Source organism: Argiope bruennichi, chromosome 5 (genome assembly GCF_947563725.1).
Source record: "Argiope bruennichi chromosome 5, qqArgBrue1.1, whole genome shotgun sequence".
Lineage (NCBI taxonomy): Eukaryota > Metazoa > Arthropoda > Arachnida > Araneae > Araneidae > Argiope > Argiope bruennichi.
In genome coordinates, this window is record NC_079155.1 from 21,676,102 (window position 1) to 21,693,694 (window position 17,593).

The window sequence follows — 17,593 nt, forward strand, 5'->3', positions numbered from 1 at the left end:
TTCGTTTTTCAGAGATTTCAAAAATGATATATAGATATTTGATCGCATTTACCAATATGTATTGTTATTTTATAAACAATGCAATGGCAGAAAAAACTATAAGTTGAATTTAAAAATTAAACTGAAAAATAATTTGTTAAAAATATTTTTTTCAAAACATCGATGAATCAAAATGAATTTATAAAATAAAACAATATTTATATTCTTTTATCAATTACCTGTGTATTTTTGAAACAATATGTAAAAAAAAAAAAAAAAAAAATTTAAATTCTCCTGAAAAAAATTAAGATCTGAAACAATCATTCGCAAAATAAATAAATTATTACACGCCATTGTTATGTACAGCTTGTCCGAATAAGGTTGAATTCGGCTTTAATATGTGAAATATTTCGTTACGTAAAGTTTATTGGTCTCTGCGCAACCATATTCGAATGTCTGACATAGAGCATAAATCTTTCACAGCAATTTCGAATTTCGTTTATTCTACTTAGGCAAAAATGGAAAATCATAAATAACTGTTCTAAAATAGAAATGTCTTTTCATTTCTTTTTTTTTTTTTGAACATAAACAATATGTTTTATTTTCAGTTTAGTAGAAATGGAGTCGTTAAAATCGAATGCGCGTTGTTTGTTATTTTTTCCAGATTCCATTTCCAACTAAATTATTTCCAAAATTCCATTCCGAAAAATAAATTAAATTTCTTCTGTTTCCTTTTGTTGCCATAACCTTTCATTTTTTTCGTCTCTGGCAGAAAATCGTCTGTCCACTTTAATAAAAACAAGCAAAAACCATCTGCGCAATATGAAACAGCGTTATCTATGAGAAAGAATTTTCTCTATTTTTTTGTTTGATATAAACTGCTCTAATATTTTTTAAATGTTTTTCTCCGTGCTGAAAAGAACCTTTTTTTTTAGATGGATTGAATTCCATTCTTTCTTAAAATGATTCTATGGAAGAATTTTCTCTTAAGAAATATTAATTAAAAAATGCTTCCAATATTTTTGAATTTATCAGATTAAAATAAATATTGGTTTTTGTCTTGAAACACAAAATGAGCTTCTTGAAAATCCGTTTTCACTTTCTCGTATGCGTAGTATAAAGAAAATAGACTAATCGTAAAAAAAAAAAAAAAAAAAAAAAAAAAAAAATCCAATTTCAGATTTTTGATAAATTTCGACATTTCAGAATTTCTTGAAATAAAAAATTAAAAAAAAAAAAAAACCCACACTTTTGGAAAATATCCGTCTGCCTGTCTATGACAAAGATAACTCAAAAACGCTTTGCACTACATGGTTGAAATTTGTACTCTGTCTTTGCACCAAATCTCTCAAAAATCAAATTTTAATCAAAATTTGATAGAAAAAAGGCATTTAAAATACGGATGTTTGTATTAATCATATCCCAGCTAAACTCACCAAAGTCAGCACTCTAATAGGTTCTTTAGTAATATTGTTTTCCTCTGGCAGACAGTTAATAATACATAAATACATTTATAAGAGAGTATGCAATAAACTCACGGGAAGACAGTTCCCGCTGGTTTAAAAAGTGATTGTTTTCATGTTATATCAAATTTAATTCTGAGAAAAGTGCATAGCACTGGGACTCTATCTGGGGATCTAATCTTTGTGTTGAATTTATTAAAGTCTGTTTTCTGGACTTAAGGAAGATATTTTCAAAAATTCTTTCATTCATTTTCATCTTCTTTTCTAATTTCTTAGTTTCCGGAAAAAAGGCTGATGCTTTTTTCTTTTCTCTCAGACAAATAACTTTCAATCTACTTCAGCATTATAAGATATACAGAATGAATACTATCTTAAATCGAATGTTTTATTTTATTAGAAGGTTAAAGAATGTGAATTAGAGTCCTAAAATCAGAATGCCTCAGAAAACAAAGATTATTTAATAAATGCCACGCACTCCAAAATGCCACCATAAGCCATTTTAAAATTTATATGAACAATCCCTGCCTCAAATATGACAAGACAGAAACAGTGAATCATAAGTCATTTTAAAATCTATACTAACAATCCATGTCTTAAATATAACAGGATTTAAAGAGTGAATCATAAGACATTTTAAAATCTATACAAACTATCCATGTCTCAAAGATGACAGGATTGAAATAGTGAATCATAAGCCATTTTAAAATCTATATTAACAATCCATAAATCAAATACAGCAGAATTGAAAGAGTGAATCATAAGTCATTTTAAAATCTATACTAACAATCCATGCCTCAGATATGACAGGATTGAAATAATGAACTCTTAGCCATTTTAAAATCTATATTAACAATCCGTATCTCAAATATGGCAGGATTTAAAGAGTGAATCATAAGCCATTTTAAAATCTATATTAACAATCCATGCCTCAAATATGACAGGATTGAAATAATAAACTCTAAGCCATTTTAAAATCTATATTAACAATCCGTATCTCAAATATAACAGGATTGAACTAGTGAATCATAAGCCCTTTAAAAATCTATATTAACAATCCATAAATCAAATATGGCAAAACTGAAATAATGAATCGCAAGTGATTTTAAAATCTATACTAACAATATATGTCTCAAATATGATAGGATTGAAACAGTGAATCATAAGCCATTTTGAAATCTCTTTTAAGAATCTATAAATAAAATATGGCAGAACTGAAATAGTGAATCATAAGTCATTTTAAAATCAATATTAACAATCCATGTCTCAAATATGACAGGATTGAACTAGTGAATCATAAACCATTTTAAAATTTAATATATATTTTATATATTAACAATCCATAAATCAAATATAGCAGAACTGAATCATAAGCCAATTTAAAATCTATATTGACAATCCATAAATCAAATATGGTAGAACTGAAATAGTGAATCATAATTCATTTTAAAATAAATATTAATAATCCATATCTCACTATAGCAGAACTGAAATAGTGAATCGTAAGTCATTTTAAAATCAATATTAACAATCCATGTCTCAAACAAGACGGAAATGAAATAGTGATAAATGTTCCAAATGGAATTAATTGGAATAACGATAAATGTCTGCAGTATGATAAGATGGTAATAAAATGAAATGTACCAAGAAGGTCATGTTTGAAATAGTAATAAATGTGTAAAAATCGGACATGTTTGATATAATAAATGTTTGAAATTGGATATACCATCAAATTAGGAAGTTAAATGAATCGAAATCTTGAATTTGTGCATCCATGTCCTAAAAAATAAAGCAGTTCTTTTACGAGAAGGGTGAAGAAATCATAGGCCATTTTAGAAAATCTTGTATTTGGAGAAGGCAATGAAATTTCATTGTAATGCATCTTATATCACTAAACCATAATGACTCATTCGACTTTTTGATTAGATTCCATAAACCATTGAGGCACGAAATTCAAGGTGATTTGAGACATAAATAATGATACAAATTATTATAAAATATATCATAACTATTATTAAAATTTACTATATTTTATGTTGGTAGATGCAAATTTGTTCGTCCAATGCGGAATACGAGCATAGATCATGGAGCATTTTCTATAAGTTTTTAATGTAACTTACTTTCTTCGTTGTAAAAAGCTAACTCAGTATTTTTTCATTATAAATTCAATAAATATACATGTAAAATAATGTTGAAATGAGGGAAAACGTTGGATTTTATTCTTGAAAAATTTTATTCAAACATCTTGCAAAATAGAACTCCTTGCTTTCAGTAAAATAAACAATCATTTAAAAAAATAAGAGAGAGTTAAAAGATCTTGTAGTACTTTTGCTATTCATAATACATATAATTCCTTTTCCAAAACATGAAAAGATATTATTTATAATTCAAATTCTAAGAAACGGCTGAAATAATCTATACAAACAAACATAACAGTTAATTTTATTTAACACCGATTTAGAACAAATTTTTGAATGCTAATTCCCCCACTGAGTTGTCTTAAAAATAAATTATCATTTACAATTGTTTTTATTTTTCTTCTTTACGTAAAGCAAAAATATTTAAAGTTGAAATTCCTGTGTAACTCCTAATAATTGATATAACGGTATTCATAATTTATCTATGAATTTCTTGATAAATTCCTTATCTGTAACTATTCTAATTTGATTAAACTTTTATAAGCTCAAGGGAATCGCAAGAAAATTCTTAGGTATTTTTTACTATACCAAATGCTATGCAATATCATGAAGATGCTATTATAATATTATAAATCCTTTGGTGCTATTTACGGCAAATCCAAACGTCTTTCATATTCCATGTCATCATCTATATGTTTACGAATTGCAACTGTTTTAATATTAATAACTGATGAAGTTTATATTTAGGCCCAAGCTAATAAAACTGTACAAATAGATGAACTATCTTTAGAACAAATCTTGCTGATGACCGGAATTATTTATGAAAGAGCATCTGGTTCTATTTACGACATCTACAGACATCTCCCAGTTATTATGTGATTATTTATATCATTGAGAAATGCAACGGCTACATTGTTAATGAATGATTAACTTTGACTCTCGGTTGAAGTTAGTATGACTGCACAAATAGTCGAACTATCTTTAGAATGGAATCTGCGGATTACCAGGTTTCCGTCCATTACCACGACTACGCTTCCGGAAACAAAGATGTATGACTATAAAGTTGCGTAACATAGATTCCAATAATGGCATTTAATCATCCATTTGGGTGTTTCGAACCATATTAATAGGAATAGAAGAGTAGAAAGCAGACCAATTTTAAAGAGTGTTTGGTTATTGAGTACGATCGACTATTGGTTTAAATTCCTGCTCTTTCATCATCGGTGGGTTTAATTGGAAGTGCTCTGATCAGCCGTTAAAATACTCTTTACTGGTTTCAAATCCTATATGCATGTTGGCTAAGATAAACATAAGACTTTAATGACCTAGCAACACAGCATTGTGTCGTCTAAAATAGTGACGTTTAATTATCATGGATATTGAATTATATGAATTATTGTGGTTAAAATGTTAAACTCATTTTTATGAATATTTGAATCATTTGTCAGTATTTATTCTACATTTTTTTAAAAATTTTGGATGATGTTTGTTTGAAATAATTATCTACATTAAAAAAAAATAAGATTATTTCGATCACACGAGGCATTGAGAATTAAAAATTAAGATAAAAAATGATTTTCTATAACCGACTCTAGGTTACTGACTGACATAAAAGAAAATCTCCAGCTGGAGATCAAAAATGATTGTAAAATGTAATGTTGCAAAGAAAATCGGTATACAATTGGCCTCAGCCATAAAAAAAGGGAGAAAATAAAAGAAGATATGACTCTTTATCTGAAACGTTAGAGTATGGCGTTATTTTGGTTTAATTTTTTTTTATTTATATTATTTTTGAAAAATTATTCTAATTTATGTAGCGGAAGTAATGTGAATGCACAACCATTGACATAAAAACACTATTAAGTATAGTCAAAAAACGCGTGTGCAAAAATTAAGTTCTTAAAAGAAAAAAAAAATATTGTTTTGATTAAAAATAATTAATTCTTTTAAGAATTACACAAAAAATGAATACAAATAAATTTAGTATTACCAAAAGCAAGTTTCTTTCCAAATTTTAAACTATTTTAAAGATAGATTTAAAACGTTGATTTACTCCAAATTATTGAAAAAATGCTTTAAGAGTTCGATGAATTTTTAGTTAAAATTAAGAAGAAATTGATACACATTTTGAATATTTTCTTATTGAATATTTAATTAACTTATTGAATTTTGAATATTTTCTCATTGAATATTTAATTTACTTATTGAATTTTGAATATTTTCTCATTGAATATTTAATTTACTTATTGAATTTTGAATATTTTCTCATTGAATATTTAATTTACTTATTGAATTTTGAATATTTTCTCATTGAATATTTAATTTACTTATTGGATTTTGAATATTTTCTCATTGAATATTTAATTTATTTATTGGATTTTGAATATTTTCTTATTGAATATTTAATTTACTTATTGAATTTTGAATATTTTCTCATTGAATATTTAATTTACTTATTGAATTTTGAATATTTTCTCATTGAATATTTAATTTACTTATTGGATTTTGAATATTTTCTCATTGAATATTTAATTTATTTATTGGATTTTGAATATTTTCTCATTGAATATTTAATTTATTTATTGGATTTTGAATATTTTCTTATAGAATATTTAATTTACTTATTAAATTTTGAATATTTTCTTATTAAATATTTAATTTACTTATTGATTTTTGAATATTTTCTTATTGAATATTTAATTTACTTATTGAATATTTAATTTACTTATTGAATTTTGAATATTTTCTCATTGAATATTTAATTTACTTATTGAATTTTGAATATTTTCTCATTGAATATTTAATTTACTTATTGAATTTTGAATATTTTTTCAAAACTTTATCATTCTACATCTAACGGCTTCTCTACGGACCATTTTGAGCAATATTTATATCGTGCATATTAGGCATCGCAATTGATAGATAATATTCTATCTATAAGCGTAATCCTAAAATTTGAAGTTGCCCTTGCATAATTAGGTATAAAAGTAAGTAAAGATCAGTACTAATTATACTTACTAATTTTTTATATTAAAAATATTCAGATATAATATGTATTTCTTTATTTCTTAAGAATGTACAGTAACAAGATGCTGTATTTGTGATGAAATTCAAGATTTTAATTAATTTCCATGTTTTGAAATTGTTCAAGTCTGAAGATATAAAATTATTCTGGATTTACTCTATCTGTTTATCTATATATAAGAGATCACAATAACACAAACTTACAGAACATACTAGATGCATAAGATTTGGTATGTAGCTTTAAGACCAAAATGTAAAACATTTTAATAATATGAGCAAATATGCTTATGGGCATTTCTCATGTGCTCAATTTCTTCAAATTTTTATGGATATAATCATGAAACAACACATTTTATAAAGATTATATGTTAGCTGCCATGTCTATCCTTGATTTTCTTCTCTAATTTCTATTATAAACAAGGCAATATTTTATTTATCATTTTATCACATCATGCAATCATGCACTCATGCACGTTATCATTCACATCATGTGAAATAATGTGCATCTTTAAATGTTCTAGATTATTCACAGCATATATATATTCTCTTTGATATCCGTCCAGGAAAGCAATTTATTTACAAGCAGATGCAGCGCGCACCAAAGCAGAAGTAAGAAAAGAAGCGTGAAACAAATGATCACTAGCCTTATATAACGTAAGATTTCCGGCCACGCGCCGATGGAATACATACAATGACCTCTGACAAGGGCAACCAAAATATCACTTTCATTTGCGTAGTACTGATGGCGCATTTTTTTTACAAAGGGATTAATTAAACCCAAAGTGGAATTAGATCACAAAATAAGAGAATATATATATATATATATATATATATATATATATATATATATATATATATATATATATATATATATATATATATATATATATATATATATATATATATATATATATATATATATATATATATATATATATATATATATATATATATATATATATATATATATATATATATATATATATATATGGCCTTTTATCTATCTGTCTGCGACAATGAAAACTCACAAATGATTTCAGCTAGACGGTTGAAATTCAGTATATGATCTTTACATCGAATTTACAGTTTTCTATCAAATTGTGAGTAAATTCTGTTCAGAGAAAGTCCATTTTGTCGAAAATAAGTTAACAAGATAATTGCAATACGAAGTCAGCTAGAGAGATAAGATTCTGTACACAGATTTAACATCTATAGCTTGTCAGATTTAGAGGGAAATCCAAATACGAGTTGACCGACTGTCAGTCTGTACTTTTAGAAACACATAAACAAGATAACTTAAAAAGGCAATGACTTAAATATATCAAATTTCGTATGTGAATTTGTGACCACAAGTGAAGTTTTGTGTCAAATTTTTGTTTTAATCGGTTGAGAAAAACATGTCTAAAAGACAAATTAAATTTTTTTTGATACTATTAACCATATATCAGGGATTTATCGCCAAATAAAGGATGACACGACATGATTCAATAAAAATGTTAAATTCACGCCAAATGTTAATTCTGCGCAACTATAGTACGTCAGTGCCAAGTAAGTCGTTTTCCAGCATGACATGTTTGTTAGAGAGTAGGCGAGAAAGCTTTGGGGAGATCGCTTCCACTGGTTTTTCTATGCATTGATAGATGAATTAATACTGAAAATAGAATCTTATTCTTCCTCACCAACTAGAAAACACTTCTAAATTAAAATTGATAACTTTATGCATATTTGAAAGAATAGTCAATCAGTAGAAAATATAAATTCTTATAAAAGATTATAAGAATATACACATACATTTCTATATTTCAAAAGATATCACATCAATTATATGTAACATCTGTCAAAATAGAATACTTGAATTGTAAAATATTTCCATTCTACATCACATACCCATAAGCCCATTTATTCATTTTATAAATATATATATATTTTATTTATCTATATTTTTTGCATTGTAAAATATTTCCATTTTACATCACATACAAATAAGCCCATTTTATTCATTTTATAATTATATATTTATTTTAGAAGTATATAATTTTATATTTATTTGCATTTTTTGCATTGTAAAATATTTCCATTTTCCATCACATACAAATAAGCCCACGCAGTAAATATTCTTCAAAACATGGAGTATTCCTCTACTACATTGCATAGAACTTCATAGTGAAAGAGGTGAGCATGGTATAATATATAATAGCACAGAGAATCATTGTTACAAGGATATTACATGCGTATAGCCTCATACAAATATGCGGAAGCTATGTTTAGACATGGAAGAGTCCCATAGAACTCAGTGAATGTATTTATTTCCATATTTAAAGCATTTTTGGTTGAGGAAGCAACCTCAAATTTGCATCACTTTCCACTTTTGCCGAAATCTGGTGAACGCAAAGACTCTTTGTGCTTTCCTTTATAGGATTTTAGAAATCTCGCTAAAAGAGGCAAGAGTTTGCTTTTAAGATCCCATTATTGTGGGGGAAGTCTTAGCAAATGAGAAACTTCATTTGAACGGATGAAGAGTTTTCTTATTATTTTTTTAACTCAGAGATGAAAGTTTTATAAGTAGTTTTTTTTTCCTAAGGCAAGAAAAGCGGATAGGGAAAAACTTTGGAGAGTATTTTTTTTCTTTGATAATCGTGTAATGAAAATGAAAAGAAACGGCACCAGGGAAAAATACTATGAGGATTTAGAATTTTTCATTCCTTTATTTCATAAAGGTTTTTTTAAAGTTTATGTAGGAATGGGATCATTATTATTATAGTATTTATTCCAAGTGTTTTTGCTTATTTATTTAATATCTGTTTTCTAATTAATATATCACAAAACTAATTTATTAGATTGTTAAGTTCCCGAATATTTCATTCATTCTGTAATTTATTTTATTTTCTCATTTGATTATTTAATATAAATGTATCATTTCAACCCTATCAAAAATTGTCTTCGCATTAATATTGTGGCGTTTTTTACACTGTATTCACTTCTCTAAATTGCGTGAATTGTTTCTCATAGATTGCAAAGGTGGCTGCAATCAAGCTATATTGAGATAGGATGTACTGATTAAAAATATTATCATGCTGCTATGCTTCGGCCTAGAAATTCTTTCACACGCAAACGCATGCATTCGCACTCACACACACACGCACGTACACACACACGCAAACACACACACGGGTAAAGATTTTATATTATTTTTTTGGCAAAACTGTAAATTAAAATATGGAATACGGTCTTCTAGAAATACTAGAAATAAAAAGAAAGAGTATGCTTGTAGCAAATATCCACGAAGTAAGATTTTATATTAATTTTTTAACAATGCTGTAAATTAAAATATGTGATATATTCTTCTAGAAATAAAAAGAGAGAACATGCTTAGAGCAAATATCCATGACATAAGTGACATTAGAGACATATCCATAACAATGCTGTGCATTAAAATATGTGATATAGTCTTCTAGAAATAAAAAGAGAGAACATGCTTGGAACAAATATCCACGAAGTAAGATTTTATATTAATTTTTTAACAATGCTGTAAATTAAAATATGTGATATAGTCTTCTAGAAATAAAAAGAGAAAACATGCTTGGAGCAAATATCCACGACGTAAGATTTTATATTATTTTTTTTAACAATGCTGTAAATTAAAATATGTGATATATTCTTCTAGAAATAAAAAGAGAGAACATGCTTAGAGCAAATATCCATGACATAAGTGACATTAGAGACATATCCATAACAATGCTGTGCATTAAAATATGTGATATAGTCTTCTAGAAATAAAAAGAGAGAACATGCTTGGAACAAATATCCACGACGTAAGATTTTATATTAATTTTTTAACAATGCTGTAAATTAAAATATTTCATACAGTCTTCTTGAAATACTAGAAATAGAAAAGAGAGAATATGCATGTGCCAAATATCCTCGACGAAAAGTTTCATATTAACTTTTTGACAATGCTGCTAATTTAAAATATATGATGAATATTATTCTTTTAGAAATATGATGAACAAATAATACTAATGTGAGGAAATTAACATTTCTAACAACTTAATTATAAAAGTAAATCATGGAAATTTTAAATTAATTTTTTTATGTAAAGTGGAATTACAAATTAATTAGTTATAAGTGAAAGCGTACTTTGAAATTTCTTCAACCTTAAAAGGCATTGTAATGCGCCATTAACGTAAAAATGATACAAATCTTCAATGGCTTACTATATTATTTTGATGATTCTAATTGATATTCTTCTTCGAGTAATATCATGTTGGTACTTGGTGTAGAGTCAGGACTCTAAATGTGAGAGATGTAAAAAATCCCTTTTTCAAAATTTTCCACCATATTAATTGAAATATTATAGATTTTAAAATAATAATAAACAGATAAAATTAGTTTTAATTTTTCACTTGAAATAAAACTGATTCAAACGATTCATATTAGACTTTAATTTCTTGACATAATATTTTTTTTATCGTTTTCATTATACATTTTGATTTCTATAAATTCTGTTACCACATGTATTAACAACATTGGACAATGGTGGATGAGAGAATAAAATGCTCTATGTTATGAAAATAAGCGAGTCAAGAAAGGAATTTCGAGAAAATAAATTGTTCTTATACTTGTTCTCAAATTCATAACTTCGACCAGAAGGAATTTTTATGACGAAATTGAGTCTCGAACATATTAAATCAAATTCAGCATGAGTATCAGAAAGTGTTTGAAAAATGTATGTTGAAAAAAAAGGAAACTGAAATTTTACCTCTTGAGAATTCAGAATGTCATAAACTCATGTTCATTTTATTATTCTATTCTAATAAAATCAAGTTTCTTATCTTGAAGGATTTCTAAGTCAAAAATCCACGGTATCCAGATAGATATTTGTGTTATTTATTTCTTAATAAGACAACTTATTCTTCGAAAGCAAATATTTTTATAACAAATCAACTTTTGAAAAATCTTCTGTTTGCAGAATTTTTCTCTTTTATTTTATTCCAAAGGATTTCTCTTTCATAAAGATAGGAAAAAAGAAATTACAGCCGCGGTATCAATTTCAACAAAAGAATACAGCAAATAAGAATTATATTTAGAATGAGAAAATAAGAATTGCATGACGCTCATTTCAACGATATCGATGAAAAAATCGTTTTCTGAATTTGAAATTCTCGCATGCACTCGATTAAGAAACCATATTACTGTTCTCGCCTGTGTGGTGTTTCTTTTACATTATTCTTAAACCGACCCTGGGGAAAGAGGGAAAATAGACTCTACTTTTTCTGTGTTAAAATTCGAATCTTATGGAGGAAAGAAATAAAATGGTTCGAAGGAAATTAAAGAAGTTTTTACCCGAAAGAATACTTGTTTTTGTACTTCTAAGATGGTCTTTTTTCTTCATATTTATGAGGGAACAAGCGAAGAAATAAAGTAGAGAACAGAATTTTCAATTATCTGGTAATTAGAAGTATTTTTTTTGAGTAAATTAGTTTGCTTTTTTGAAGAATTTCCACTAAACCTTTCTGTTCCTAAAACATTATCGTTTGGCATTAAAACTTTCAGACGTATCTGAACTTTTAATTGGCATGGAGTAAAAAATATCGAATGGGGAGTAATTATAATGTTCCATGTGGCATACATTTATCTCAAATTATCTTAGACAAATTTGTAGGTAAGGATTAATTATTCAACTCTGCATTTAAAAATTATTTATATATCAGTTTAAAAAAAAATGTTTATTTCTCTTGATTATTGAGAATTTTTCTATTCAGAAAATTATAATTAGCAGTTGTTCTGAAAAACTCAATTTTCATTAAAAACTTTTTGTCTATCTCTACTTTATTTCCACTGCTTTGTATTTAGCCTAATTCCAGTTTGAAAAATTTTAATTTCAGTTTCTTTTTTAATAAACATTCACATTTTTAATAGTAATTATGAAGAAAAATAAAACGTTATATCTATTTAGTTTATTTAAATTAATTTTATATTTTAGTTTTGTTTATGCTGCTATTTTAATGGGTTAATCATTAAAGAAATAAAGGTTCTAGAAGAATAATTTAATATTACCAAAATATTTTAAGAAATAATCCTTATAAAATTATCTTTTATGATAGACTGTATTTCTGAAAATATTTCATAAAAACTTTACATGATAAAAGACATTTGAAGATATCAGACTATTCTTATATTATGTCCCCGAAAATAGGTAAACAATTATAGATATATCCGATTAAATTTTGTTTTAATTTTATGAATTAGGAGATGATTCCATTCATTTCGTTATAACTTATTTTCAAAAGTCAAAAATATAAATTAAATCTTGTATATTCGAAAGTTTGACTTAAAATGATGGCCTTAACTTAACTTTTTTTAACTGACTTAAACTTTTATGGTCCAAAACATAATTTTTTTCTGAAGTGAAAAATAGAATTATACTATTATTAGTGTCAGAAAAATTAGAAATGAAATAATATTTAATAGAAAAGACTAATATTTATTTTGAAGAGTATAACGAAAGTCATTAAAATATCTAAATGGATTTTTTTAAATACTACTGTTTATTGTCATGTGAAAATTAATTCGTTTTTGTGTGAACTGCGAACAGAAGAAAATAGTCAATATCATTGAACCAACTTTAAAAATCACTCTTTAACTAGTATATTAAAAAAATTTGGATTTTTAAAAATGTTAATTTTTGTAATTTTACTTCTTTTATCTATAAATTTTCTTATAAATTTTAAAACTAGAATACATATTTTTTTTCTCTACCAGAGAGTCTCTATCAGATGGTGCCACAAGCTTGGAATAAAAATTTATTTATATTAATGATAAAATGATGATTAAATTTTGATAACATTAAAAAGAATAAGTTATCATGAGGATTTCAGATAGGCATAGAATACGAAAACGCTAATTTAGAAAATAATCGATTGTAAAATAATATTGTTAGAAGCACGACACAATTGATAATAAAATCAACATGAAGTAAAAATACACAAAAATGGAAATAATTTATTATTGCGAATAAGCAGAATCTACTCCAATGATACATTTTGCTAATGAGAATTCTTATTAGATTTTTGTGGAATATTATCATATGGAACATTCATGTGGAATATATAGTTTATTCTTCCATGTCTGAAAGATAAGTCAAAGTATACATACGAAATATTTATATACAATTCTTATTAATTTTTCCTGATTAGATGCTATCTATAAATCGAAATCGATTAACTGTCTTCGAATACTGAAAGTTCAATTCATTTGTCTAAAATACTTGTGTCATCGAATTCTTGAATTTCTGTGTCTATATTAAACATTGTCAAAACTTGCTTAATTAAACTCTGAATTTCTTGAAATTGAAAGTAAACAATCTGAAAATTTAGAATTTATCTTTTCACATATCTGAAGCCAATAGACACATACGAATTTACATATATTAAATAAAGGTACATTCGTATATTCAAGCATTCCAATAACCTTACTAAAGATGCCAGCGGTTTAGAAAAGATCTGATTGTTTATGATGAGAACACCACATGTCTAAACAAATATTTGTTATCAATAATATTAATAAAATAAAATAAAATAGTTCCTTTTTTCAGTTTTAATGGTATAAATGGCTTGCTCTTACCAAAATGATTCAAAAGATTTAATGGCGTCAAACTCACCAAACAATAAAATCATTAAAAAAATCTTAAAATGGAATAAAAAAATAAAAAAAAAATCTTACATAAGCATCACTTTTCATGATTTCAAGAGACATTCCTTTTCAATTAGGTGGTAAATCGACATATGTTTGGTTCTAATTGCGTACTAATAAATTTATAGACTAATATAAGAAATGCCGAACGACTGAATTAAATCAGTATCTTGATTTGCTGTTTCAGTTAGAAGACTTATTTCTGTGTCTAACATACTTGTAAAATTCGAACTTTTAAATTTCTTTTATAACTGAATCCGGATTTGTTATATTTAAAAAAATTATTTGAATAAAATTTGAATTAATTATAAATATTAAAGCATGCTTTCTCCATTAAACGTTTGTAAACCATCTTTCCATATATTCGGACGAAGAAAACGTGCAAAGAAATATTAATATATTAAACTGAAGTAAAGTCGCTCAAACAACCAATTATTTTTCTACAGTTGCCCACGAATTAAAAACATAATGGATTATTTTTTCATGAAGATAATTAATTTATCTGTTTGAAATTCCTACCTGATTTAATTCTTGGAATACCTTGACTTAATAATGTCAAGATATGTTCTATCGAAAATAATGTTCAACCATTCTTCGTGTTCTGCCCTTTATTCTTTGAAGATGATTTAGAATTATGTTCGAACAATATATCCAAGTCATGATGTATTAAAATTTTTTTCTCATTCCTTGAAGGAATTCTGGAAACTAAAGATGTACTCTTCAAAATACACTCTATTAAGAGTTAAGAAAACATCTTCCCATGTACCTGGAACACACAAACATACAAACGAGCATTAATATGTTAAAGATAAATTCGTTAATTTAACCCATCTGATTTTCTTCTATACTTATAATAAAGCTCAATGTGTGTGTGTGTGTGTTGGCGCTCTACAGGCCAGGTCATTTGACATACAGCTACCAAATTTGGTACATGTATACCTTAGAGGTCGGGAATGTGCACCTGGGGTCCCTTTTTTTGAATTTTTAATTAGAATTTTAATTATTAATTAAAAACTAACTTTCCCGCCAAAAGAATCTTCCATTTTCCCCACCGCCAACTTTCCCGCCAAAAAAAATCTTCCATTTTCTCCACCGCCAAATGAGTAAGACTTCAGATTTTTTTTCTCCCAACAGTAATAAGGCTAGGGTTAACATTTTTCGGCTGATTATTTCAAACGATTCTGTTTATTTTCTTAATGTTTGATGCATTTAAAATTAAACATTGTTAATTAATCCATGTTTCAGATTCATTCTGAAGTACTTTTGAATTAAAATAACATAGAATAAAAGAAATTAAAAATGTATAATCTGCATAGCGTTACCCCAACTGGCGTAGAAAAATTCAAGCATTTGCGTTACCCAACTGGCGAAGAAAATTCACGCATGCGCATTGTTCTGATTGTTGTCATGACAACGTTATCAATGGATGATTTAAATTATTTTTGGGTTAGTTGCATGCTTTTGTAAGTAAATTGTATTTATGTTAGTTATATATTTTTTGTATATGCTTACAATTTTAAGTACATCATTTTTTAAGTAGTTTTTTTAAACCAGTTTTCGACCGATTATTTTAAACGATTCATTTTATTTTCTTAGTTTTTGATGCATTTAAAATGAAACATTGTTAATGAATCGATCTGTTCATGATGAATCTGAGAAAATTTTGTTGACAAATTCTTGAGATATTACATAAATGAAGAAATATATTCTTTAGTGCCCATAAAGTTTAAACGCTCAGTGACTCTGTTATCAGTAATCATATTATAAAAAAATGCTTTGTTTCAGTAAAAAATATTATTATATTAATTGCAGATTAATTCTTTCCATTTTAATTTAAAGCATAAATTCTAAGAGAGATAACAGAAAATTAGAGAGATACATATTACGTTATGACTGAAGGACTTTATAATATTAGGAGTGAATTATATGACTATCAAAATTTGAAGTTTTAATATATTTTGATGAAGAATCTATTAAAGTTGGAATTGCGTAAAACATTTAATTATTAAAATTTAAACGAACATTAAGATTGGCGAACCGACTGGTCGCCAAAGGCGGCTAGTTCTAAATATAACTATGAATTCCAATAAGATAGTTTATTAGAAGATTTATTTATCTAATACAATTTCTTCTCCGGTCTAATTCTTGTATTTCCTTAACTTAATAATATTACGATATGCTCTGTTGAAAATCATACTCTACTATTCTTTGAATAAATTCTAGAAATTAAAAGTTTCCGCTTAAAAATACTCTCTATTAAGAATTAGGAAAACTTTCTACCATATGCCTTGAGCAAACAAACATATAAACGAGCATTAAATGCGTTAAATAAAGGTAAATTCGTTAATTCAAGCCATCCAATTGCCTACCTAAATATGCCCATGAGTCAGAACGGACGATCGAAATTTAATTAAACGATAACGACTCTTTGCCAATCGGTATCGGAAATTCATTAGTCTCTCCCGCTGGAGGTTAAAAGTGCTTGGTGTGCAGGACGAACCAGTCCTTTATTACGCAGATGAATAAATTCCGCCTTGACAATCGTCCTCTGTCCTCGAAGGCGCCGACGCTGTGTGGTCCCACGGGGATTAAAAGGCACTTAAAGGTTCGGCAGAAATCACACTGTAAAGCTCCGTCCCGGGACTCCGAATGGAGGTATTCAGAAGTGAATTGCCGGTCTCTGTATTGTCCTGGGGCTTGAAATCATGTTTACAATTAAAGTGTTTGCGCATATAAAGAATACTTTTTCTTTCAATATAAGTCAGTGACGTCAGTTTATGTAATGCCATTGCCACATGACAAATGTCGTCATAAAATATTTTATCTCACATAGAAGCTCTGTTCACATTTTGGGCATAATTTTAGAGTAAATAAAATTTGGATTTTATAATTTTTAATCAACTGATCCCTGTTTACAACAATGTACATATTGAAATATTTTTTTGGATTTAATTTCGAAAGTAAAAAAGATGAAATAATTAAAAGTATGCCTCGAAACCATTCAAGTAGTCACCAATGAAAACGCATAAATTTAATTTTTACTTTCTCGCCTAAAAAAAAAAGAAAGTAAACTGTTACTTCTTTTTGTCACTCAGAAATTAATTATTGACTTCAACTTTACTTGTAACTGTCAAAAAATTTGACCTTAAACTTTTGACAAATCTTCACTTTTTAGGCTTTCTTGTGTTAAAAAAATACTCTTTTGTAGTTATGTTTGTTCATGAATAGCGTAAATTAAGAATACATTGAACTGAACGGATGAAATTTGGTATATATTTCTTACACCAAATTTGCATATTT